Source organism: Acipenser ruthenus, chromosome 4 (assembly GCF_902713425.1).
Source record: "Acipenser ruthenus chromosome 4, fAciRut3.2 maternal haplotype, whole genome shotgun sequence".
NCBI lineage: Eukaryota > Metazoa > Chordata > Actinopteri > Acipenseriformes > Acipenseridae > Acipenser > Acipenser ruthenus.
In genome coordinates this window covers 54451145-54477395 of record NC_081192.1, presented here as the reverse complement: position 1 = coordinate 54477395, position 26251 = coordinate 54451145, and the positions used below count along the sequence as shown (strand labels likewise).

Below are 26251 nucleotides of genomic sequence, written 5' to 3'. Positions count from 1 at the left end.
TCCAAATCCAACAGCTGCCTCATAAAGCTGTGGTTACCATAGCAATGCCTTCAGAAAGGGACTCCCCAGCCTGGTGAGTTGCCATGGTAACAAGCAGCTTTGTGAGGCACTCAAGGTTTGTGCATCAGCGTCACGTGGCAGTGTGGCTGCACTACATTGTTCCAGCTTTCTGGTGTTGCGCTTTTGATACTGGTGAATTTTTTATAGTTATAGTTTTTAATAATGTCACTAGTGCTTCTGTGGACTTAAATTTATTTAATATGTGTAAATGTGTTTATATTTCTCAATTAAAAATACAAATATGCAAAATGGTAATTGGTGAGGCCATGCCCCACTTGTCTCAGCTGACGACCCACCACTGTCGCATTTATTTTATTGAACTGCTCATTCTTGTAAAATAAACCATGCATTTGAGACCAGAATACTTACCTGGATTGCTTCCTTTACCTCCATGTTACAATATCAATTTAAAATTGTGTTGCAACATAATTTAATTTTCAATTCAACTCAAGCACTGCAAACATACCAATAGTAGTCGGTTGTGCAGTTTTTTTTTTTTGCAATATACATTGTAACCAGGTAGGATACATTCATCTCCTTCTCATGATACAGTGACTGTTTTTTTAAGAACGTCTTGCTGTTTAGCTAATTGATCAGCTTTCTTCTGGAATTTTTTTTGTCGTTTCCCAACGCAATCTGGATGCTGTGTCTCAAGATGCCAACTCCTTAGCTTTTGTGAGCCAGTACTTTACAACAAATGACACATGAGGACACGTATCAGCTGTAAGTAAGATTAGGCATTTTTTCGTTTTGCATCCATTTTAACAACTTTCAAAAACCCAAGTAATCACACATAAAATGTTACCTTATACTTTATTTTTCGGTTCATATTTAAAGCAGAAGACTGGTGATAAAACAGTACATTGTTTACATAATTACTGCTAATGATTTGTATGAAAATTATATTTATTTTGAATATAAGCATGAGAAGTTGTATAATGAAACAAAATCTTAACAGTGTGCTCTGAATGTCATATTTTTAGATTGTTTAGCGACCCATCAGAACCGGGTCGCGACCCCCACTTTGGGAAACGTTGCACTAAAGCAAATCGAGTGGATTTGGCCAGAATCCAACTCCAAGTAAATAATTGCCAAAATCAATATACTGCACACAGTAATATTGCACAGAAAATTTGCCATCACAGAATACAAATATGTTATTCTGTATTGCACCAAGCAAACGCATTCTTCAAAGTCACGGTTTCTCAGCAAATTCAATTCCAAATGATAAAATTATACTTAGCTGAAAGAAACCTGACAAAACAATACTGCGTCTCCGTGCTGCTTCCTCCTCCTGGTTACTTTCCCGTTCTCTTTCTCCCTTACATTGTTTTCTGCCAGGTTTATAAAGGCTGAAACACAGGAGCAATCAATTAGCTAACTAATTATATCATCCTAACCCACATCTTGTCTCAGACAAAAAAAATAAAACCTGGCAAGGAGCATGTAATGCAAGGGTGCCCAAAGCACGGCCTGCGGGCCGCATGGGGTCCGACAACTCCTTTAATGCGGCCCAACTCCTTTAATGCGCCCCTGCTTAATCCAAGATTTACTCATCATGGTTTAAATGTTTGTGGTGCAATGTAACTGTGATTAAAAATAACCCCAGATCAATTAACCCTAGATTAGCACTAAACTGAGTTTTATTTAATCCACGCTGGTGCATTCGACCCTAAAAGAGTTCTCTTAGAACTAGATTGCATTTCTTAAATCCTTAATTCCAAACCTATTCCAAAATGGGTGTTTAGGGATTTACTCATGGACTACTGCCAACATGGCAATAAAAACATACATATGTGTCCTACTGTTGTTGTCATAAATATTGTAAGTGTCTAGACTGCAAATGCCAGCATGTGGTTACATTTTAGCAGTGATTGATTAATTCTAAAATAAATGACTTTTGTAAAAAATTGATAAATAGCAACTACAATAGGATGTTAAGAGGTTGTTTGTTGAGGTTCAGTGTTATCTACAGTGTGGTACAGTAAATGAATGGCTTGGCATTGTGGGAATGGGGTGGGGCAGGAATTGTGCATAAAGTAATTTCCTGCAAGGTCACAACAATACTTTGCATTAGTTTCCATTAGGAAGTAAAAAGGGAACCAGTTTGAGGATTGGAAGCTTGTTGCTGGTAATCAGTAACAAACTTGCAAAATGTATTTCTTTAAATCCCAATAATGACATAATGGCAGCAGTGTGGAGTAGTGGTTAGGGCTCTGGACTCTTGACCGGAAGGCCGTGGGTTCAATCCCAGGTGGGGGACATTGCTACTTTACCTAGATTGCTCCAGTAAAAGCCTAACTGTATAAATGGGTAATTGTATATAAAAATAATGCGATATCTTGTAACAATTGTAAGTCGCCAAATAAATAATGATAATAATGAGGGTATTATTCATTAATTTTGAATTCAGTTCCCAATAGAGTAAATTATGTCCCTCTGTTTTTTTCTTTACTTCATTCTACCACTGTGAAACCTGTGTAGTTATGTTTTTAAGGTTGTCATCAGCCTGGTTTTCATGTAGTTATGTACTGATTTTGAAATTTTTAAAAATGAATTAAATGTACCCAAATGTCAGTGCTCGTGACATTTATTTATTTACAGAGCTGGACATTTTTATTTGCATCTCAATCATGGGCAGGTAAGCGTCACCCTCATAGCTGGTTTTGTGGAAACCTGTACATTAAAAACTAACCCAGGAGATTTAAGGGTCTTCATATTATTGTCTATTCCACTGTCCCCTCCAAGGTAGATTATTTTTTGTTAACTTGCAGTATTCCTATAGTATTGTTGGATTGATTATGGTGTCAATGTGTTTTAGTCTAGTACTTGTATGGTTAGAGCACATCCTTAGTGCAGTAGTACTCAATTACATTCTCTGGCAGGCCAGATAAGGCAATGTCCAAACCATGGGGGGCCATGTGGGGTCGTTTAAATGGTCATGAAAATCTGACTATCCAATCACGCTTTACATACAGTAACAAAACGTTGCAACACTGCACTTGCACCAATCAACTAATACATCTCAGAAATAACTACTTAACATGATACAATGTTTGATCGCAACATAGAAAGCAAATATTTCCTGACCAGGTATTAAAACAGCATGTTATTAATTTTAATTTTATTAAAACTAGAAAATGTTCTGACAATTACTGCGCAGCAAGCATTCAAGTTAACTAACGAAAGCACTTATGTTGTATAAGCATCTTATTCAAGTCCATATGTCACCTATTTCACATTACAATCTGATTATATTGTATTAAACTACACTATAATAGTTTTCTCTCTCTCTCTCTCTCTCTCTCTCTCTCTCTCTCTCTATATATATATATATATATATATATACACATATATACAGACGTGCTCAGATTTGTTGATACCCCTCCACAAAAAACGAAGAATGCACAATTTTCTCTGAAATAACTTGAAACTGACAAAAGTAATTGGCATCCACCATTGTTTATTCCATATTTAATAGAAATCAGACTTTGCTTTTGATTTTTTATTCAACATAATATTGTAAATAAGAAAACAAATGAAAATGGCATGGACAAAAATGATGGGACCGCTAACCTATTATTTTGTTGCACAACCTTTAGAGGCAATCACTGCAATCAAACGTTTTCTGTAGCTCTCAATGAGACTTCTGCACCTGTTAACAGGTAGTTTGGCCCACTCTTCCTGAGCAAACTGCTCCAGCTGTCTCAGGTTTGATGGGTGCCTTCTCCAGACTGCAAGTTTCAGCTCTTTCCATAGATGTTTGATAGGATTCAGATCAGGACTCATAGAAGGCCACTTCAGAATAGTCCAATGTTTTGTGCTTATCCATTCCTGGGTGCTTTTAGCTGTGTGTTTTGGGTCATTATCCTGTTGGAGGACCCATGACCTGCGACTGAGACAGAGCTTTCTGACACTGGGCTGTACGTTTCGCTCCAGAATGCCTTGATGGTCTTGAGATTTCATTGTGCCCTGCACAGATTCAAGGCACCCTGTGCCAGGCGCAGCAAAGCAGCCCCAAAACATAACCGAGCCTCCTCCATGTTTCACTGTAGGTATGGTGTTCTTTTCTTTGAAAGCTTCATTTTTTCGTCTGTGAACATAGCGCTGATGTAACTTGCCAAAAAGCTCCAGTTTTGACTCATCTGTCCAAAGGACATTCTCCCAGAAGGATTGTGGCTTGTCAATATGCATTTTAGCAAATTCCAGTCTGGCTTTTTTATGTTTTTCTTTCAAAAGTGGAGTCCTCCTGGGTCTTCTTCCATGGAGCCCACTTTCGCTCAAAAAGCGACGGATGGTGCGATCAGAAACTGACGTACCTTCACCTTGGAGTTCAGCTTGTATCTCTTTGGCAGTTATCCTTGGTCCTTTTTCTACCATTCGCACTATCCTTCTGTTCAATCTGGGGTCGATTTTCCTCTTGCGGCCGGGCCCAGGGAGGTTGGCTACAGTTCCATGGACCTTAAACTTCTTAATAATATTTGCAACTGTTGTCACAGGAACATCAAGCTGCTTGGAGATGGTCTTGTAGCCTTTACCTTTACCATGCTTGTCTATTATTTTCTTTCTGATCTCCTCAGACAACTCTCTCCTTTGCTTTCTCTGGTCCATGTTCAGTGTGGTGCACACAATGATACCAAACAGCACAGTGACTACTTTTCTCCATTTAAATAGGCTGAATGACTGATTACAAGATTGGAGACATATGTGATACTAATTAAAGAAACTAATTAGTTTGAAATATCACTATAATCCAATTATTTATTATCTTTTCTAAGGGGTACCAACAAATGTGTCCAGGCCATTTTAGAATATCTTTGTAGAATAAGCAGTAATTCATCTCTTTTCACAGCTTCTTTGCTTTATTCTATGACATACCAAAGGCATGCAAGTATACATGATAAAATAGCTTTTAATTTCATCATTTTCAGGAGGAATGAAGCATTATTTCAATGAGCTGTAAGGGTACCAACAAATTTGAGCACGTCTGTATATATATATATATATATATATATATATATATATATATATATATATATATATATATGTTATACTTTTGCGATGTTACTGTAAGAAATTTACAATCGTAAAGCTTGTTTTGAGTGCTTCCGCCAAAAAGCCCTGATTTTGAATCTTGACATCTGTGACGTCACTAAGGGAAAACACGAACCATAAACATGCATGCACATGTCATGTCTATGGCATAAACAAAACGATCATACATACATGCCTATTTCGCGATGGCTAAATGGTGTCAAAAATACATTTCACCTCAGATAGGCGCAAAGGAATGCATTGCAGGAAAAAAAAGTACTGTATTCCGTGAAAGTAAAATCAACGACTTCGTCAGTGGATAATGCAGTGATCACTTCGTACAACACGGAACACAGAGACTAAAGCTTTTGTTTGTTGGTATCTGGGAGGTACAAATTTAATGTTTTCTCTTTTGTAAGACACTGGTACAAAAGTTCACAAACACATGCAGACCTTTACAAAGACAGCTGTTCACAAAGACAATCATCAAGACCATTGATTCATTTTCCCCTGACAACAGCAGAACCATTTAGAAAACGCATTTGTTTTTTCAGACGTCAGATATTACTGTGATGAAATTATTATACAATATAGCATTATCAAATAAACTCAGTAGCCCAAAACTACCCAAAGAAAATAAACATGAGCACGGCTTTCATATTGCTGACTTAATAAAAACAATAACGTCAGAGTACTATAAACCAGTACAAACACATTGCGTGCTCAAGATTTCTGATGCAGAAATCAAAATCCAGCTTTTTTAGGTAAGCTTTCGATTTTCAATTTTATCTTTAAGGTAATGTTCATATGCACATTATTGGGGAAGGGCATCTGCCAAGAAATAATAATAATAATAATTACGTGCAGTTCACAAGGAGGTTAGGCCTATTTTATTTCACTAAATCTGGGAAAGCATAAGTGTTTATTTCATGAATGAAGCTGAAGAGCTATACGTGACCATGAAAGTCATCTCGGCCCTGTAATATAAACAATGCTTTATTATTGAAGTGGATGGGAAACGGTAAACACTATTTGCAAGATATAAATGGTACAACAAATCAAATATAGAAATACACCATAATGCCATAAATGAACTGCTGGCCGGGGTTAACTTTATATAAGAACAACATTCAGAATTGCCAACCTGCAGACAAGGGGGTGTGTCGCTCGCATTCCTCATGTCAGTGTGGTTACTTTCTCCTGCCTCAAACCACTTATTCTTCCTTCCTACAATTTCTTTCATTATTCACCACACTCCCGCTGTCCTTATTGTAATACAGACTACTCAAAACGTCAGAGAAATTTGTAATGATCGCTTTCACAGTCTGAAGCCATGCATATCTATCTCTCCTCTGTTCCTGATTTGTGCTCCCCTACGCCAACTTTGTGCATCATCGGTGCGTTGTAAGTATTTTCCAGAATTATTGATAGTTTTACATCTCTCAGTGCCATAAAATGCTCATTGTGAAAGTAAACCAAGTACCACCCAAAGCCAAAAAATGATTTTCTATGTGAGATATTTAAGCACCTGATTAAAAGTGTAGCACTGTGTCTAAATATGCATGTTCTAGCTCCAATGTGTTTAAATGTAAATGAAGAGTTTCTAAATTAAATACATGGCATGACAATAAACAGAGGGGAAAATAAACTTCAGTGCATATCCACCGTGCCGTCTTTGAGAGGTGTGCCGCAGGTGCATTTCTTACTGTTGCCAAACAGGTTTTTTTTAAGCCCATATAAAAGATCTTTGACAGGCTCGGTTTCTTTGGCCAATTTCCTGTGACTGAACACTTACTGGTGGCCTCACTGCTAATTTTCCTAACAATACTTAGTTTATCATATGAAAAATAAAGGAAATATAGACATATTCACTTAAGTTTTTTCATGTATTTCTATAATAAAACCAAACTGTTTCTCATTTTAAACATACAGCAGCCCTGCTCAACTTCCCAAGAATTTCTACAATAAACTGGAGACAAACATCTGGTGTTTTGGAAGATTTAAAAAAAAAGCGTTATTGCTCTGACAACAGGTCAAACGTAATAGGTTAATCAATCATATCACTTAATACAATACCTAAGCTAAAGTACATTACTAATGCATTTAAGTTAAATTAATACAAAAACTACTTTCACTTTTCTGTTCCAATCACATGCTGCACAATTCCCAGCTAAATCTTACAAAATAAAGCAATTTCCAATACTAGTTCTCCTAAAATAATATGTAAAACTGTAATATTCCAGAATAGGTTGTGAAGGCTTTACTTTGCTCCACTGAATTAACTATAAAGCAGAGGATGTCAAACTTAAAATTATACACTTTTCACGTGTGTATTTCAGGCAGAAACAGTACATAAGTAGACATCGCTTTTTTTTCTTTTTCATTTCTTTTTTTATCCCTACCATTGTATTTTCTTCACAATAAACAAAGTGGCAAATGACACATTTTCATAAAGTAATAGCATTACTGGGATTTACTTTTTTTTTAAAGCTGTGACTGCAAGTGAAAACTGTCAAATTTAACTTAAATAAACTCTTCAAAAAAATGTGGAAAAGGGGGCGTTGTACAAAGAAAAAAAACACCATTTTGGTTTTCATTTATTACTCTCCTCATAACAGAAAATAGGATCACAACAAAACAAAACGTTAGGTTACTGTGACGGAAATATAATGAGTTCTGGTTGTAAATCTCCCTCTCGACCTGTGAGGGTATTAAGTAGCGAAAGGGAAAGGCTTCAGATTGTAAATCTTTTCCTTCGCTTTTGGTTTGGAAATAGACCCGGAAGGACCCGTCCACTGAGTATCGTGAGTTTTGTTTGTCTTGTCTATAATACTAATAATTGTTACTTGTGTGTTTATAGACAGCTAACACGTTCCGGAGCTGTCGCTAAGAGCCAGCACTGAACCCGGAACAGCACTGCACTATTTGTAACTCTTTAAACTGTATCACCCACCATGAGCATTACAGCACACACCCGTGGTTGTATATTGTGGGAGAGATACTGTGTTTATTGTTTAGGGCTGCAATCCCTGTTACTGTTCTCCGTGTTTTAAGCATCGCTGTGTATAACCGGAGCTTATTATTTGGTCACCAGACCTGGATTATAACGAAAATAAAACATATATTTTTCCATACCGGATTACAAATCTCTGTCTGTTTATTCCTGCACTGCATCACCTCTGCACCTGTACATAATCAGCAACCACTTTGCCACAGTTACTTACCAACATTATGTATGGGATATGCCTGCCCATTGGGTAGGTAATTGCTGAGCTCTCTATACCAGAGCTGCCGATTGGCCCCTTCCTGGGATGATGCACTTGGTCCCGCCCACCAAGGGATTAAAACCGTCATGATGAGGAAGCCATTTCTCTTTTTTCCATCGAACCCGTGAGGGCGACCGATGCGATCTCGCGGTTGGTGGTTGTCTTCTCTTTCAGGGAACCAGGGTTACGGTAAGTAACCTAATGTTCCCTTTCAATTCAAAGACGACCACCAACGACATTAGGTATGGGAAATGTATACCAGAGCAATCGCGAGGGAGGAGGAACGGCAGCATATGAGGGATGCATCAGAACTGTATAACCCAAGGGTTAGCGGTGTGAGCTTACACCCTCAAGGACCCTCGTGCCTAATGAAGGTAGGGCTGGATCTACCACATTAAGGCGGTAGAACCTGGAGAAAGTATGTGGCGTAGTCCAGCTAGCTGCAGTACAAATATCAGACATCGAGGCCCCTCTGAAGAGGGCCCAAGATGTAGCCAACCCTCTAGTGGAGGGTGCAGCTACCCTCCCAGGTGGGGGCAAGCCAGCACCATCATATGCAGTCAAGACTGTGTCCACAATCCAATGTGACAGATGCTGCTTTGAGAGGGGCTGTCCTAGGGTCCGTGTCCCGTGACAGACAAAGAGCTGGTCAGACTGACGCAGAGCTCTTGTCCTATCCACGTAGCATCTCAATGCCCGCACTGGGCAGAGGAAATTCAATCTCTCATCCTCCGTTGAAGCAAACGGGGGTGGATGGAAGGACTCCAGTTCCACAGACTGATTAATGTGGAGGAAAGCAGGGTTGGTGTGCAGAGTCACCCCGCTGCCATCCTCCCAAATACACATGCAGGAGCTGTGCACAGACAGCGCCTACAGCTCACTGACCCACTTAGCGGAGGTGATAGCCACGAGGAAGGCTGTCTTCATAGACAGATACTTCAACTCTATGGAGTGTATGGGCTGAAACGGGGCCTTTGTGAGAGCCTCCAGTACAATATCAAGGCTCCATTTGGGGAGAACAGTCCTCCTGGGAGGGCGTAATCGCCGAGCACCTTTAAGAAATCTGGTAGCCAAGAAATGCGCACCCGGAGACACCGAATCTACAGGGGCATGGCATGCGGAAATAGCCGCTAAATACAACTTCAAAGTGGAAGGTGACCTACCAGCATCAAGCAGTTCTTGCAGAAACTTTAAGATAACTAGCATAGGGCAAGAGATTGGGTCATGGCTTTCAGCCAGACACCAAGCTTTGAAATACCTCCACTTGTAGGTGTACAAAGACCTAGTGGGGTCTGCCCTAGCGTTCTGCAAAGTACCCACAACCGCATCTGATAGCCCTAAGGCTAACCAGCGGTCCCATTCAAGGGCCAGACCCATAGCCAAAGAATGCCTCTCTCTTGACTGAGGAGATCCATGTGCAGTGGGATCTCCCAGAGCTGGCCTTGTAACAGCTGGCACAGGGGTCGAGAACCAGATTCTCCTGGGTCACCTGGGGGCCACTAGGAGAACTGACGACTCCTCTAACCAGACCTTTTCGAGAAAGGCTGGGAGCAGCGGTATAGCAGTGGTATATATCTGCCGAGGCAAAGAGATCGACCTGTGCCTTCCCGAACCGTTCCCAAATGTGCTCCACTACCTGAGGGTGGAGTCGCCACTCCGACGGATGTGGACCCTCCCTGGAGATGAGGTCCGCTGTCCAGTTCACCACTCCGGGAATGTGCATCGCCCGCAGGGACAGCAAGTTCCTCTGAGCCCATGTCAGTAGCCTGAAGGCCACCCTGGTGGTTGACATAAGCCACCACTGTCGTGTTGTCTGTCTGGATCAACACATGTGTACCCCTCAGCACCGGGAGGAAGTGATGGAGAGAAAGGGAGACCGCTTGCAACTCCAGCATGTTTATATGCAGGGATGTCCAGCGGTCCAGCTAGGACCTGCGTACTCTGCTGCCTTCCCAGACCACCCCTCAACCCAAGTTGGAGACGTCTGTCATCACCACTTGGCGGTTTAACACTACTCCCATCTGTACACCTTTGCGCAGGTGAGAGGTTGTCCTCCACCAGCGTAGGGCTGCCGAGCACGCGTGAGACACAGTCAGCTGACGGTGTCTGTCATGTTTGGTGTTGAGGTGGAACGCATTGAGCACGCTTGTAGCGGGCGCATGCGAAGCAGACCCAGCTGAATGGTGCCCAAAAAAGATGCCAACAGTTTCTGGCACAATAGGAGGGTGACCTGCGATCCCTGTCGAAACAGGGAGAGGCAGCCCTGGATAGCTGCAACTTTGTCATCTGACAGGTATACGCACATTGTACTGGAGTCCAGTCAGTGACCCAAGTACGTCGTGCACTGCACCGGTGTAAGCCTACTTTTTGCATCGTTGATGGTGAGGCCCATGTGGGCCAATGCTCCGGAGGGGGGCCAGGATAGCGTCCATGCACTTTGAGAACTGCAGCACAGCAAACTCGTAAATGCTTCCCTGAAAAGAGAAGCGGAGATACTTCATGTGCTCTGGACGAATGGGAACATGAAAGTACGTGTCCCGTAAGTCCACGGTGGTGAACCAGTCGCCAGGGCGGACAGACTGGAGAATGTGACGGTGAGTCAGCATCTGGAACCTCCTTTCTTTTAAGAACCCGTTGAGGAGCCTCAGATCTAGGATGGGGCGAAAGCCGGCATCTTTTTTGGGCACCAGAAAATACCTTGAGTAGTACCCCTTTCTGTGGAAGGTGGGGTCTACGAGACAAATGGCTCGCTTGCACAGCAGGTACAGAAGCCTGGAGAGGGTCTGTCATGAAAGTATTCGTGATACCTCGAAAGGGAGGAGGTCCCAAGCCGGACTGAAGCGCATAACCATTTTGCACGGTGGCAAGAACCCAGGTGTCCGAGGTGCAAGCACGCCAGTACTGCAGCTGTTGTGCCGAAAAGGGAGTCTGAGGCTGCCAGTTTTCAGGGGCCCTGTTAAGGTTGGGCTGCTGAGGTTCCAGCGGGGCAGTTTGGGGTGGCTGTCTAGGGCGTTGGCCCAGGAAACACCTCCTGGAATGCTGGTGTGTGGGCTGGCCACGTCCTGCATTCCCTCTGCCTGCCGGGTGGGCCTGGTTGTTTGCTGCAGGTGTGCCCTGTAGGCGATGCCTTAGGTCACCCAGCAGAGCCGTGGGGACTGGAACTATCCTGGTGACAGCAGTTCGATCTGCCCCACGCGGAAGCGCAGGGAAGGAACAACGCCGCCACCTGCCGGGACGCCTCGCGTTCCTGGTGGGATCTCTGCAAGATCTCCTCCATGACTAGCCCAAAGATATATCCTGGGGATATAGGTGCATCTAGCAGCGCGGGCTTATCCGCGTCAGGAACTCTGGCTTATGACAGCCACAACTGTCTACGAGCCACAATCAAGCTAGCCAGGCTCTGGCCAAGAGCTTTGCACTTGGAGACTGGAGATCTGCGGCGCCGTGCGTTCACCCACTAGCGATGTAGCACAGGGCACCGTGTACCGTGGGCAGCGCGTGCACCGCGTACCGTGCAGCACCGTATGCCTGTGCACTAGTGTAGCGGTCAGCACCTAGCACCGTGTGAACCGAGTACCGTAGCACTACTTGCACCGAGTACCGTGCAGTACTGTGCGCTCTTGCACTAACTCTGTAGCAGTGAGCACCAAGCACCGTGTGCACCGTGCACATCAAGTACCGAGTACTGTAGAACTACGTGCATCGAGTACCATGCAGTACTATGCACTCTTGCACTAACTCTGTAGCAGTGGGCACCAAGCACCGTGTGCACCGTGGACACCGAGTACCGGGCTGCACTGTGCGTTCGTGCACTAGTGCTGTAGCAGTGGGCACCAAGCACCGTGTGCACCGAGTACCGTGCGGCGCTGTGTCTGTGCACTGACGCTGTAGCGCTGGGCACCGTGTGCCATATGCAATGAGCACCTTGCGCACCAAGATACCGAAGTACCAAGGGCTATGCGTGCGCCACGGTACCGAAGCATCTGGGGGCAGCTATGCAATTGTGCCTACCCTAACCGTGCGGTCACACACCTGGTCAGTGCGTAGCATGCACCAGGGGGACACAAGGGCCAAAGCCGCTGTGTCGAAGCGGACATCGAAAACCACGTAGAATAGATAGGGGAGAGCACACTGTTTGTTTACAAGGCCCTGACTCACTGAGATGGGTGGGTCTGTGCAGCCGGTGAGGTCTACTCGACAGCAGGGATGCCGCAAGGCCTAGCCCTGTGGAGGAGAGCACGGCTGGAAGAGTCACTCAACAGTGGGGATGCGGCAAGGCCTAGCCCCATGGAGGAACTGTGTACTCTCAAGAAAGAAATAGACAACCACTCGCGGGTGACTGCACAGGCAGTCGCTCACACACTACAGACAGATAACAAAGAGCAGCCTACCACGCAAGCGAGGAGGCCGCTGAAAGACAGAAAGGCGAAAGGCTCTGTCTTTTCAGAGTCATTGATTCCGGGAAAGCGGCGTGCACTTTCAGCAAGAATGCAAGGGAAATACAATCGACTGGATTCCACTCGAGAAACTCTTTTTTATCAAGATGCTCAGCTCCACAGAAGTCTTACCGTACCGTCTTGAAAGGAAAAAGAGAAATGGCTTCCTCAGGATGATGGTTTTAATCCCTCGGTGGGCAGGAGTGCATCATCCCAGGAAGGGGCCTATTGGCAGCTCTGGTATAGAGAGCTCCGCAATTACCTACCCAATGGGCAGACATTTCCCATACATAATGTCGTTGGTGGTCGTCTTCAAATTGAAAGGGAACGTTGATCACTAAATGTAACATTTACCTTGCTAGTTTGGCCAGCGTCTGGAAAGTGTGAAGCATTTGTGAGTGATGTGAATTACCTGCCGCTGTATCCCCCGATTCTGACTCGCTTGCCAAATCTGAAGCATCACTTTGTTGTCCATTTTAGACACAGACATGGATTTTTGGCTTTGAATTAATGTGCAGCAATGTTTATAAGGATATTCAGATAGTTTTGCCGCACTAAAGATAATAAAAATACTACCGCTGTTTTCGTATTGCACAAAGCCTTCTCTCATAGCTCAACCAATAAGGCACTAAAACTAAGCAAATGGGCAGAGATTTGTGACACATGCCAAAATTACAGTTCATCACAATTAAAGCTTTGCCAATCAGCTGACTTGTTCCTGTATTAGGCTGCCAAAAAAATGCTTGTTAGGGGAAGCAAATACCCTGTAGATTACGGTGATTTTATAATCTTGCGTATCAGCAATTTCAGCTTTTGTAATGAAGGACAGCTGACGCTCGATGGGCCAAAAGAAAGGCTCTCGCGGGCCAGATTTGGCCCACAGGCCGCCTATTGAAGAAACCTGCCTCAGTGATATTACTCAACAGGGGATATATTTTCAGAGCATTTACTAATTATTTTAATCACATCACAATACTGCATAATTTTTAAGAAAATTGTAGGTTAGTTAACAATTTTCTGGAACGTCATATGTATAATAGCAGATTTCAAATAAATCACACAGAGCTAACAAAGCAATTCCAGCACATTCACTAAATAGGTCACTGTGGCAGAAATACAATGAGTCTTGGTTGTAAATCTCCCTCCTAACCTGTGAGGGCACTAAGCAGCGAGAACAGAGTTCTTTGGACGGACTGGTCTGACAGTTCTTTCCCAGGGTCGGGAAATCGGCCAGTCTGGATAAAGGCGAGACTCTGTTGTAAGAAGACATTGACCCGGAAGGTAAACGAAGTGGCAGTCACAGATTGGAGAGGTGGTTGCACTCATTTACCAAGGGGTCATGTGCGACAGTATAAAAAGGGGACGGAGAATCGTAATCTGTTCCTTCGTTTTGGGTAAATGTATTGGAGACCAGAAGGACCCGTGTTAAATGTACCGTGAGTGTTTTGTCTTCATTTGTCTAACTTGTCTGTTTGTTAGATGGCTAAACACAAGTTCAGGAGCTGTTGCCAGAGGCCAGCACCCACCCGGAACATCACTGCACTAAAGCACACTATCGTTATATTCACCACTAGCACTACTGCACTCAGTAAAGGACCGGTGACCGTGTATGTTTTGTCTGTGTGTGTTTATTTGTTTGTGGATTCATGTATTATCATGTGGGACTGCCCTGTGCATTATTTATACAGAGCAGTACCAAGCATTGAGTACTGCCTGTATTTCATTATCGTTTTCTGTTGGTCAGTTTTGACTATTGGATTAAAAATAAAAGAATCATCATATCACCAGTGCTGTGTTTGTCATTGTTTGGAGCACTGCATCACCTCTACACCTGCGCACTATAAACCACTTTGCCACAGTCACACACATTATAATGATTGTGTATTTCATTGTTTAATGGTGTTTTATACTCATAATCTAAATTCTAAAAGCCATTACAACTCCACTAAGACTTAGTCTCTCCTTCTCAGAAACTACTAATTTCTTTTACTATGACTTGGCAAACAACAATCTAGAACAAAGTTTTAATCAACCAACAAAAAGCTACTTTTGAATGATGATTAATAGGCAAACAGCTGTGTGGCAACACTGGAATTTCAGTCAGTGAAGTAATTACTTTGTGCAGGCAGACACACACTGTGTTTTCTACCCACAAAGACAACTGATAGCCCACGATAATTCTGAACAATCAAGGAACGTTGATTCCACACAACCGAACCATACAGCTTTAATTAAACCCTTTCAATTATTTGCCTTGGTATTTCTTCAAGCTAGGTAAGGTAAGGTCGTTCTTTGCTTATTGAGCATACAGTATCCCTGGCAGAATAATTGGACACCCTCCAGACACACATCTGTGTGCCTTGTATTCTAATGAATACATGACTTGAAATGTAAACAAATGCACTGCCTAATATCAATGAGGCTCTTTATCACTATCCTTTAGTGCCTGAATATACCTGTGCATGGACTGTATTCACACATTTTCCTACCTCCAAGGGATCATCTGCATAATGCCATGATGTAATCTCCTACAATGCAGTTGCCTGTCAAAATGACCTGTGGCAGTGTGCCCCGCCCCTGTGTGTATTTTGTGTTATGTGTTGCGTGTGGTGTGTTAATATTGGTGTTTAGATGTTGGTGCATGGGATATAAATGGGTCTGTGTAGCACGAGTGATTTAAAATATATAGTTGTATTTAGGCACGGGATTGCATAATCACTTCATAATCGTGCAGTAAAAGTATGTGAGCACAGGATTGCACAAATTAGTTCATGTGCTGGGATTCAAGTGAATAATTAATTAGTAATTGAATCCCGGCACAACAGTATATATAGATGCACTTTTCACTCACTCAGGGTTGGGTGTTCAGTGTGGAGAGAATGGGCGAGAAAGTCAGGAGTAAGCTTTAAAAGAATAATAATTACAATTGCTAGACGTGCTGAATTAGATCAGCACGATACTTGTTTGTTTAGCGTTCGTCCACCCTGTTTGTTAGTGTTAGTCCATTTTGTTTGTCTGTTTATTTTGGGCCTTGTGCTGTTTTTGTTTAAACCTTTTATTTTCACAATTAAACGCACTGAGCGCCGCAGCATCTCAGTTTCACCTTCGTAACATGACCAATAAGTTGCCACCTGTTCCATCAAAACATTACACACAAAAGACAACATTCCTCCGCCCAGGAGAGCAACCACCAAGAAAAGGTGTTAAAACCAATCCTCGCCCAGGACAACTGGAAGCTGCTAGAGACTGGAAAATGCTGGCAGATATTGGTCAACGGCTTATTTTTTCACCTGAGATTGCCACCACTAACCTTCGACCAGATATTGTCTTGTGGTCTGGATCAGCACGCCTTGTTCACCTGGTAGAGTTAACAGTGCCATGGGAGGATGCTGTAGATGAGGCGTATGAGAGAAACTGCGGTATGCTCAACTAGCCACTGAAGCGGAACAGCGAGGATGGAGAGTCCGGGTTTACCCAGTGGAAGTGGGTTGTCGAGGATTTGTGGCACACTCTACAACCCGGTTTCTCAGAGACGTCGGATTCAGTGGCCAAGAGTTGCGTCGCACAGTGAAGAACTTATCTGAAGCAGCAGAGAGGAGCAGCAACTGGCTGTGGTTGAGACGGAAAGATTCTGGCTGGGGATCTCAAGCACAATAGAAAGAAAGAAACGCTGATGTACAGGTAAGTAAGCTGGGCTGAGTTGAGTGTGGGACGGAGGGGGGTGAAGCTGGGACGCCAGAATCACCGTCGAGCCCTCTTGAGGTGTCGTGGGCTAGTCGACGAAACACTGAGGATGGAAGGTGCCCACTTGAAAACCCCAGAGATGTACCCTACTTAGCTCAATCCAGACGGTTGTCATGCTGATGCGCTGGGGAGGCCGCACTATGGTTGATCCCCGGAGCCAGCATCGCAGCCGTTGTGTGTGCTGATGCGCCAGGGAGGCAAAATAAGCTGATCCCTGGAGCCAGCATTACACTTCAGCCATTAACACCAGACAGAAGGATATCTACATCATCATATGGAAGGAAACGTAAATGGATGGAAACACAGATGGATCACATTAGTTTACTGTAAAGCTACGTCTTAGTTGGTGCTTATCTTGGCAAGAGCCGAGTTCAAATCAGCATGAAGTTTTAACATCTACTCTCGTGTAATGGAAATCATTCCAGTACTGTCTGTCTGTGTGTTTCTTTCTGGCCTGACGTCACCCCTAGAGCCAGCCTGTTCACATGACCCCATACATTTTGTTTGTGTCCTGCTCTTGGGAGTCTCTAATGTGCCTGAAAATGTACTGAAGTATACTAACACAGGCTCACCAGCAGTCACTTCATCTCTTTCTACTGCATCCCCCTAGCTCCCTATTTACACAATGCTGAGTTGCTTATCCCATGACAAACAATAACATGCTATTTACCAAAAAAAACACGCCTTCAAATGGTAAACAGACACCTCCCTGCACACTCCTCCTGCAGTACCATACCTGTCGTGGCAAGATCGGCTTATCAGCGTATCTTTCTCCCAATGGCTTCGCCCAAAACATGCTCTCACTGTGGTGATAATAGGCCCCTGTAGTTTATGTTGTTTTTGGTTGTCTTGTAAATTGCATTATCTACCTTTGTAAGCAAGCCAATAACGTCTCAAGCCTGGAAATATAAATAAGGGTCCTTGTGTTTCCTTGTATTCTCGGAATAACTGAGTAATGCAGTAAATGAAAGCTGACTGCAAATGGGAATCGTCACTTTATATTGGCTGAAACCAAGTAGTACATTCAGGAAGTAGCCCTGAAGCATTTCCGATACCTCCTATACACTCTAAAGTAAACACTAAACACTTTAAAATGCATTATAGGTGTCAGAATGATAAAAAGGTCATTATTTGTACTTTTTAACAGATTTCATATCTAACCGCATAAAAGTTCTGTGGAGTAATAGTAGTAGACAGTAAATAAATACATGCATGCATAAAACCAGAATACAGATATAGAGATCAAACTGAGAGTCATGAGGGCAATTGTTTTCATTTTAACAGGTTGTGACAGGGTGACTGAGCGGTGACGTCACAGCAGAAGCAGGGACGGGAAAACACTGACACCAGGCAAGTACTGCAGTTAAAGTAAAGAATCGGCTAGCCGCCATTTTTATTTAAATAGCAAAAATAAATAAAATATTTTAACAAAAAGAAACTTGATCACAGAGCGAAAATAAAAGGTTTAAACATAAACAAATCTCGAACACAAAATAAATAAAACGCAGGTCAGGCTGGGCAGATTGCCTTCACTGTTCCTATGTTATTTTTAAGTTTCTCTCTCTCAGTTCTCTCCACTCTCGCTCTCTCCGCTCCTAAAACACCCACCCGGAGCTAGAGAGCTGCAGCCTTTTTATATCGTGGCCGAGGGGTTTAACTAGCTTGCAATTAATTATTCTATTACCCCTCGGCCACAATCTGCACGAGTTTATTAATTACTACTGTGGATGGGGTTTCCCATCCACGCTACTACCCAAAATAGACAAACAGTCGGCTACGCCGTCATTTAAACAAAACAAAACATTACTAAATCATAATACTAATAATACAAAATAAGTACAGGGCACCTCGCCCTGTTACATATCCCCCCCCTTGTGCAACGCACACATGGCCCCAACGGCCACCTCCCCCCTCAGTCTCAAAGTCCCGGAAGAGGGGGAAGCACAGTGTCTATGGGGGTGGCCATGGTGGGAGGTCCGGCACCCCCCAATTCTTTGTGGCTGGCAGCTCCCTCTTCCGGGGCTCCCGCCACACACTATCCTGCCGCGAAAGTGCGGCTGGGGGAGCTGGTCTCCTGACCTCCCCCCCCTTCTTCATGGCCGGCAGTTCCCCTCCGTGGGGCTCCGGCCACCCAATTTCCAGCAGCGAAACTGCTGCGGGGGGAGCTGGTCTCCTGACCTCCCCCCCCTTCTTCGTGGCCGGCAGCTCCCCTCCGTGGGGCTCTGGCCACAGTGTTTCCTGCCTCGAAAATGCGGCTGGGGGAGCTGGTCTCCTGACCTCCCCCCCTCTTGGCGTGAAAGCTATGGCATCTGCAATGCAAGCTGCATTGGAAGCATATTGGATTTGATTCGCACGCAGGGTTTATATATATGAAAGGCAGGATTTGAACCATAACTAGTCATACTTTCACTACAACTACATAACCGCTACACTATTTCACATCTTAACCCTTTCAAAGACTAGACTACTATTTACATTTACCCTATCCAAACAGTAATACATTGCCTCAATACAGGTTGAACAATTTTGCTATTCCCGTAATGTGTGTTATTATTATCCATTAGGTGAAAAAAAAAACGTCAAAAGTTATCAAAAGTGCCCAGCCATTTAAAGTGGAGATATCAAAAACACAAGCCAAGTTTCAAGAAACCATTGAAGCAACCTTGCCCAGCACAAAGCAAATAGGCACAACTGTAAAACTGATGGGGGTCAAGGTTGGCCCAAGTGTTTTTGATATAAGTTAGAAGAAACAATTGGGGCAACCTTGGTCCCCATCAGTTTTACAATTGTGCCTATTTGCTTTGTGCTGGGCAAGGCGCCAACTTTTCCAAATGATTGGGGGTGCTCGGTACTCAAGACCTATTGAACGTTACATCAAGTTCAATGTACAAATAAAACATAAATTTATATAATTTGTTTTAGAAAAATCAATATTTGTATTGGCGTTCTGGTACTTTAAGATTTAGGACTACACACTGATTACTACCACCATCAAAGCACTGTCCCCTGCACTTTTTTTCAAATCCAAGCCAGACCTTAAGACATATTTTGACAATGTTGTAAAGTTCTTCTGCTGTTGTTTCACTCGTCTCGTAGCATCCGAGAAAGTCCTCGTGAACCTCTAAAGTGTCATTGACCCAGCGAATACAAACTGAAACGTGTTCATGGGTGCTTATGTCTGCTGTTTCATCAATCACGATAGAAGAAAATCACAATTCTAAATGTTCTTAAGCACCTTTCTCAACACGTCCTGATACATTATCATTAGCATTTTATTTTTTGTGTCATGTGATAGACATTTGAAGTTACTTCGCTGCAGCCACTGCTTTATTTCAGGAACATCTTCACCCCTTAACTTAAGCAACTTGTCATGGGAGGGGAGTAATAAAAAAGACCATTCACAGAACCATAAGTTACTTTACCTCACAGTCAGATAACACCGACCCCTCTCTGGAGCTTCCGTGCAAGCTGCCGGGCGAGCATGCAGTAAGAGGTACTGTATTACAATTGCATTATGTGCTGTTTTTTTTCCAGTGTAAACATTTTTTTGCACATCCTCAGGGCAATAAATGTTGGGGGTACTCAAGCACCCACAGCACCCACGAAGCTGATGCCTATGACCCAATGGTTTCTTGAAACTTGTCTTGTGTTTTTGATATCTCCACTTTAAATAGCTGGGCACTTTTGATAACTTACTGTTTTTTTCACATTTCCAATGTGTTTTTGTTTCAGATGTGCCTAGACTGAAATTATAGCTGTTGGTGCATTTGTTCATACAATTCATGGTGAATATATCAATTTGGTTATTCCCAGGGGTGGGAAATAACAAACATACAGTACTAGTGATCTGATTTGTTTACCAATAAAAATAATTGCTTTTATAACCATGAGTGAAGACGATTATAGAACATGAATTTAAATCTGAAACAGCATCAGCATTCAAGCTAATTAATTAGCACAGCACAACAGAAACCAAACCAATTAACACTTGAGGGTGTAGTATTTAATATACAGCATACATCTATGGATTTAAATGTAAACTGTAGGTCGAGACTATGGCAGTTTCAAATGTTCTTTTTCCTGCAGGTTTTGGAGCAAGAATATTTATATTTGTCTTACAGAAGGGCATAATAACATGGAGGTTTCAGGGAGGAGGAAGCTTTGTGTCACCACTACTAAAACTATGCCTTGGGGATATAAACAAACTAGACTAAATGCTAAACTGTGCAGAAAACAGACACCATGGGATCATAGCGTTTATAGTATTTTAAATATCTCAGGAAACTGCAGCTTTTCACTTGTTATAAGAACCTTTTTTTCAATATTGTATTCATATTTTGAATATCTGATCCACACGCTTAAGTTAAAACCCCAAATTAGTATTTTCCCCAAATTGTATAGTGTGCATTCTCAGGTTTGACAAACAAATTATGTGATATGCACAAATCCAGTTTCACAGTGTTTGTAAGCCAAATGAGAATATCACTCGCAACAGGTGTAGATACAAAAATGCGTACTCCATAATAATAACTTTTTAAAAATCTGAATTTATCCAGTGAATGCATAAAGATAGGTGGCTAGATACGTCAGGTTAAACTAAGGTCTGGGGTTTAATGAAAAAGCTGAGAAAAGCAACAAATACATTTTCACACACATATATATGGAAATATGGTGTGTGTCAAGTAGTTATATTAGGCCTACTTTGACATTTGTAATTATGTAAGTATCTTGAATGCGGTAGGGAGAATTTATTAAGGTTCCCAGATGCACAACTTTGCTTGTACAGAAAGTAAAAATAAATTTGATGAAAATTGTTTGCATTCTTTTCATGATCCTTTCTCAAAAGCTATAGGTTGCCTGGTCTCCATGACAACTATTTCTGTGACAATGGCAGTCTCTTTCAACAGGCGGTGAATGCCACATGCTGACAAAGTTGATATACCATGATCATTCATATTTATTTTCAGAGATTTTTATTAAATAAATATATAATTAATGCATAAAGTACGTTACGTGGTTCACAGACTTTACCAGAAAATCCAGTTACAGTGTATCTCCTACCCGGGTTAACCCCAGCCACCCACTATCTTACAAAATATATCGACCATATACAGTGACATAAATGATTAGATTTGTTACCCTTATTAATGTTTACCATATTAAATTTGCACAGGTATTTAGCAGTATTATTTTCTGTTAAGTTTTACTCATGATAAAACATTACTTCCATCCAGTGCTTGCACAAAGAAATAATCAATATACCTTCTAGATTTTTCAGTACAGTAATTAGTATATACAGTATGTCAGTTGGAATCTACTGTACAGTATACATGTGTTAAATATACAAAATATGAAACACATACTGTACACCTGCATTGCAATTTTCCCAAACAATGATAATCAGAAACCCAGAATCTATCTATACAGTATAAGTATGTCAATGCTAATTTAGTTTAAAAAATTAAGTCAAATTGTATTGTACATATAACAAATAAATAATAAGCAAGCAAGCAGAGTCAAGACTTTGGGTTTGTCACTGTTGCATACCTTGGCAACCCTGTTGCAGGAAGCATACAGTGTGTGCTGATCCTGTATCTTTCAGGCTTTTTCCAATACTATTCCCAATGAGGAATTGCAAAACAATACAAAATAGGAAACAAGGACCCCCCACAACTAGGAGTACTCAAGTTCCATCTAATAGCAGTTTTGCACCACTGGTACTTGCATTTCTGCCGCTCTGTTTTGCACTACAAGCTCTATTGCAAGTTTGACATCTGTTGGCCATTGCTGAAATTTCCAGCAACCTTTGCAAATGAAAATTATTATTAAAATACATCTATTACAAACAAACACATTCATATGAATAAAATACACATTTTCATCTAGCTCAGATTGTTCAGTAATGATTGTTTGCTGTAAAAAGAGGATGGTGCTACACCTACTGGACTGCTGGAGCAGCACAGTCTGTTTTTCACAAAGCCTTCTGGAATGAAGTACAGTTCATGACATCCCTCTAAAGCAGTGCTGATTTACAAGTTTAGAAATACTAACAGACACTTTAGTAAATTCAATGACAAACACTTCGACTACAAGTCTTTACCAATGTCTTCAACAAATCTCAACACCACAGTGTGACTTCAGTGCTAATTTTCAGTCCTCATAATCCTTAGTACTTTTTCACGACAATTCTTCTTGTACAGAAAACACACTAAAAGCTGTGCTGTTCTACTATATAAATGAAGAGCAATATTCTCAATCTCAGACAAACAATATAGGTGTACTGTAGCATTTCTTTACTACTAATGGTTTACCTTGACCAAAGTGCCTACATATTTCAGCCAGCCAGTGCTTCATTGCTGTTACAATAGATTCTGTTTATTGCATATAATAGACATTGTCTCTCCAGTATAGTAGAATGGTTTTATTCATCTATAAAAAAAGAAAAAAAATCAAGGGGGGGGGGGGGGGTAGATAAAAAAACGAAAAACAAAAATACTAGCATAGTGAATCAAAGTTTTTTTTTTTTAGTTTTTTAAACCTGGAAGCTATTTGCTATTTGAATCATGCTGAAGAGCATGATTCAAGTCACATTTAAATCAGTTTATGCATAACAATAGTTGTAAAGGGGCTATAATGATGAGTGATGGGGAAGGTGGGTGTCAGCAATTCCTCCTATTTTGTTTTACATAAGAACATAAGAAAGTTTACAAACGAGAGGAGGCCATTCGGCCCATCTTGCTCGTTTGGTTGTTAGTAGCTTATTGATCACAGAATCTCATCAAGCAGCTTCTTGAAGGATCCCAGGGTGTCAGCTTCAACAACATTACTGGGGAGTTGGTTCCAGACCCTCACACTTCTCTCTGTGCCTCCTATTTTCTGTTCTGAATGCCCCTTTATTTAATCTCCATTTGTGACCCCTGGTCCTTGTTTCTTTTTTCAGGTTGAAAAAGTCTCCTCTGTCAACATTGTCTATACCTTTTAGGATTTTGAATGCTTGAATCAGATCACCGCGTAGTCTTCTTTGTTCAAGACTGAATAGATTCAATTCTTTTAGCCTGTCTGCATACGACATGCCTTTTAAACCCAGGATAATTCTGGTTGCTCTTCTTTGCACTCTTTCTAGAGCAGCAATATCCTTTTTGTAACGAGGTGACCAGAACTGAACACAATATTCTAGATGAGGTCTTACTAATGCATTGTAAAGTTTTAACATTACTTCCCTTGATTTAAATTCAACACTTCTCACAATATATCCGAGCATCTTGTTGGCCTTTTTGATAGCTTCCCCACATTGTCTAGATGAAGACATTTCTGAGTCAACATACACTCCTACGTCTTTTTCATAGATTCCTTCTTCAATTTCAGTATTATTATTATTATTATTTATTTCTTAGCAGACGCCCTTATCCAGGGCGACTTACAATTGTTACAAGATATCACATTATACATTATACAGATATCACATTATATCTCCCATATGATATCTCCCATATGATATTTATAATGCAAATTTGTATTGCCTGTGTGCAGTACTTTACATTTTTCTCAATTAAATGTCATTTGCCATGTGGCTGCCCAGTTCTGAATGCTGTCTAGATCATTTTGGTGGCTTGTGATTGTGATTATACATTAGTTTAAAATAATCAATAGTCATATCATTAATATATTCACTGTCAAACAGTAACATATCAAAATATTTTGAGTGTAGGGTACCTACCTGTGTATGACACATTTTGAATGACCTTTATTGCTGCAACAGTGTTTGGCACTCCTCCTATTTTTGTGTCGTCTGCAAATTTAACTAGTTTGCTTACTATACCAGAATCTAAATCATTAATGTAGATTAGGAATAGCAGAGGACCTAAAACTGATTCCTGTGGTACACCACTGGTTACCTCGCTCCATTTTGAAGTTTCTCCTTTATTATGGACTAAATGTATGCAAACTCTGAGCATCATGGGTACATAAATGAAAGTTTCAAGCAGAAGCCATTCTTAAATTATTTTCTGTTTTATCTGCAGCCCCTGTTTAATGCATCTTCCTGACTATCTGAACAAATCATCTGCAGCACAAGCCTAACAGCTTTGAGTTTTTTAAGGCTATACAGAAATTCTACAAGTTTTGAGTCAGCGTTTGAACAAAAAATCTTTCTGTCACTCTAAATTGTTTATTTGTGTGTGTGTCTGTGTGTGTGTGATGTTGTTTAGTGCATTTCTTGAAGTATATTTACATGTGGTTTTCCTTTCAGTGAGTTTTTCATTAATGAGTCAGGAGGAGTGTTAAACTTTCACCTTTCATCTCTGAAGCACTGGATGGAGATTGGCTGCCTTCAATGCTGGCCCACAAGCCCCCCAGCTAGAATGGAAAAAGAAGACATCAGTACTCTCCTTTGATTGTAGAAATCCTTTTCATAAGTAGCCTGGAACGAAGACTTGTCATCAATAAGAGCTTATGTGTATCTGTAAAAGAGGCCTATTTCTGTAGCAGAGGGTGAACTGTGGAATTGTTTATAGAAAGAAATAATCGGCAGCTTGCTTTATACTCTTGCACAGCACGTAAAGTTTGTACATTCAGACTTCCAGCTTCAAACACACAAAAAGAAGCAGGGTTGGTCATAAATGCTATATTAAGTGTATTAGGATTTAAATATGTAAATAAAATAATAAATACATGATTTGCACAAGTAATATTTCAGTTTAATTTGACATTAAAAAGTACTGAGTTCCAGGACTGTTGTTTATTTTATGAATCCACCTAAAGTGTGAAGTTACAGAAACTTAGAATGCATTATTACATAGAATTTACCATGGCTGGTTGACTGGCCTAATAAAAACATATCTGGTTGAAGCAAGATGTACTGTAAGTAGAAAACAAAACCAAACAAGTATAGCTGGATTCTTATTAATTGCACACTGTTTTAAATACTGATGGGTCTGAAAATGGATTCATCCTGTACAATTCTTGGAAAAAGGGGGAAAAAATATGGGGACCTGTGACACCAGACTGCCCAACACCATTAAAATATGATATGCTTAGGTTTCTTGAGAACAGTTAGACCAGGGATTGAAGTGAAAGTAAACAAATATACAAGTCATATAAGTTATTGCTTCCACATAACTAATTTACTAATTGGTGAACAAATTAAAACAATAAATAAATAAATAAATAAACTCAAATCATGAAAAATGTACTGCTACTGGGTCAGGATAATCATATTGGCTATATGTTTTTTTAAACATTAATTGTATAGTAACAACTCCTCAAAGCATGATTCTGACATTTTTCTACAAAATGTTTTCTTAACAAAAATGCATTTTTTTTTTAAAGCAGTAGCAATGGCAGGATATCAAGGAAATGGCAATTCACTTAAATTGCTATTCTTATTATGGTCTGAGCTAAAGGTTGTTCTGTACTATAAATTATACGCATTATACACATGGGAGAGGTCATACGCAAAAAACACTATTAAAATACACGTATCCCCTCAACTCAACATCACAGACCAGCATGACAGTAAACAGACACAATGAAGCGTTCTTACCTTTGTATACCGGTAAGTTAATGATCAGCAGATGTGTCAGCCGCACGAAGAGCACAGCGTGTGGTTTTCACTAACTCTACTGTACAGAATAAATGACTTTTTTTCTATGTGTAAATATCGGGACATTCTTGCTATGCATCGGGACGCGGGACATTTGATAGGAAATGGGG

General features: G+C 41.3%; 1 long non-coding RNA gene across 1 annotated transcript; it reads right to left on the bottom strand.

Moving 5' to 3' along the window:
* Positions 1 to 866: 866 nt before the first annotated feature.
* LOC131736899 (uncharacterized) lies at positions 867 to 26243 on the bottom strand. Its single transcript, XR_009328484.1, has 3 exons — positions 26082 to 26243; positions 24832 to 24895; positions 867 to 1412 (listed from the first exon to the last, which is right to left on the bottom strand). It is a non-coding gene; the product is annotated as an uncharacterized LOC131736899 (long non-coding RNA).
* Positions 26244 to 26251: the final 8 nt, after the last annotated feature.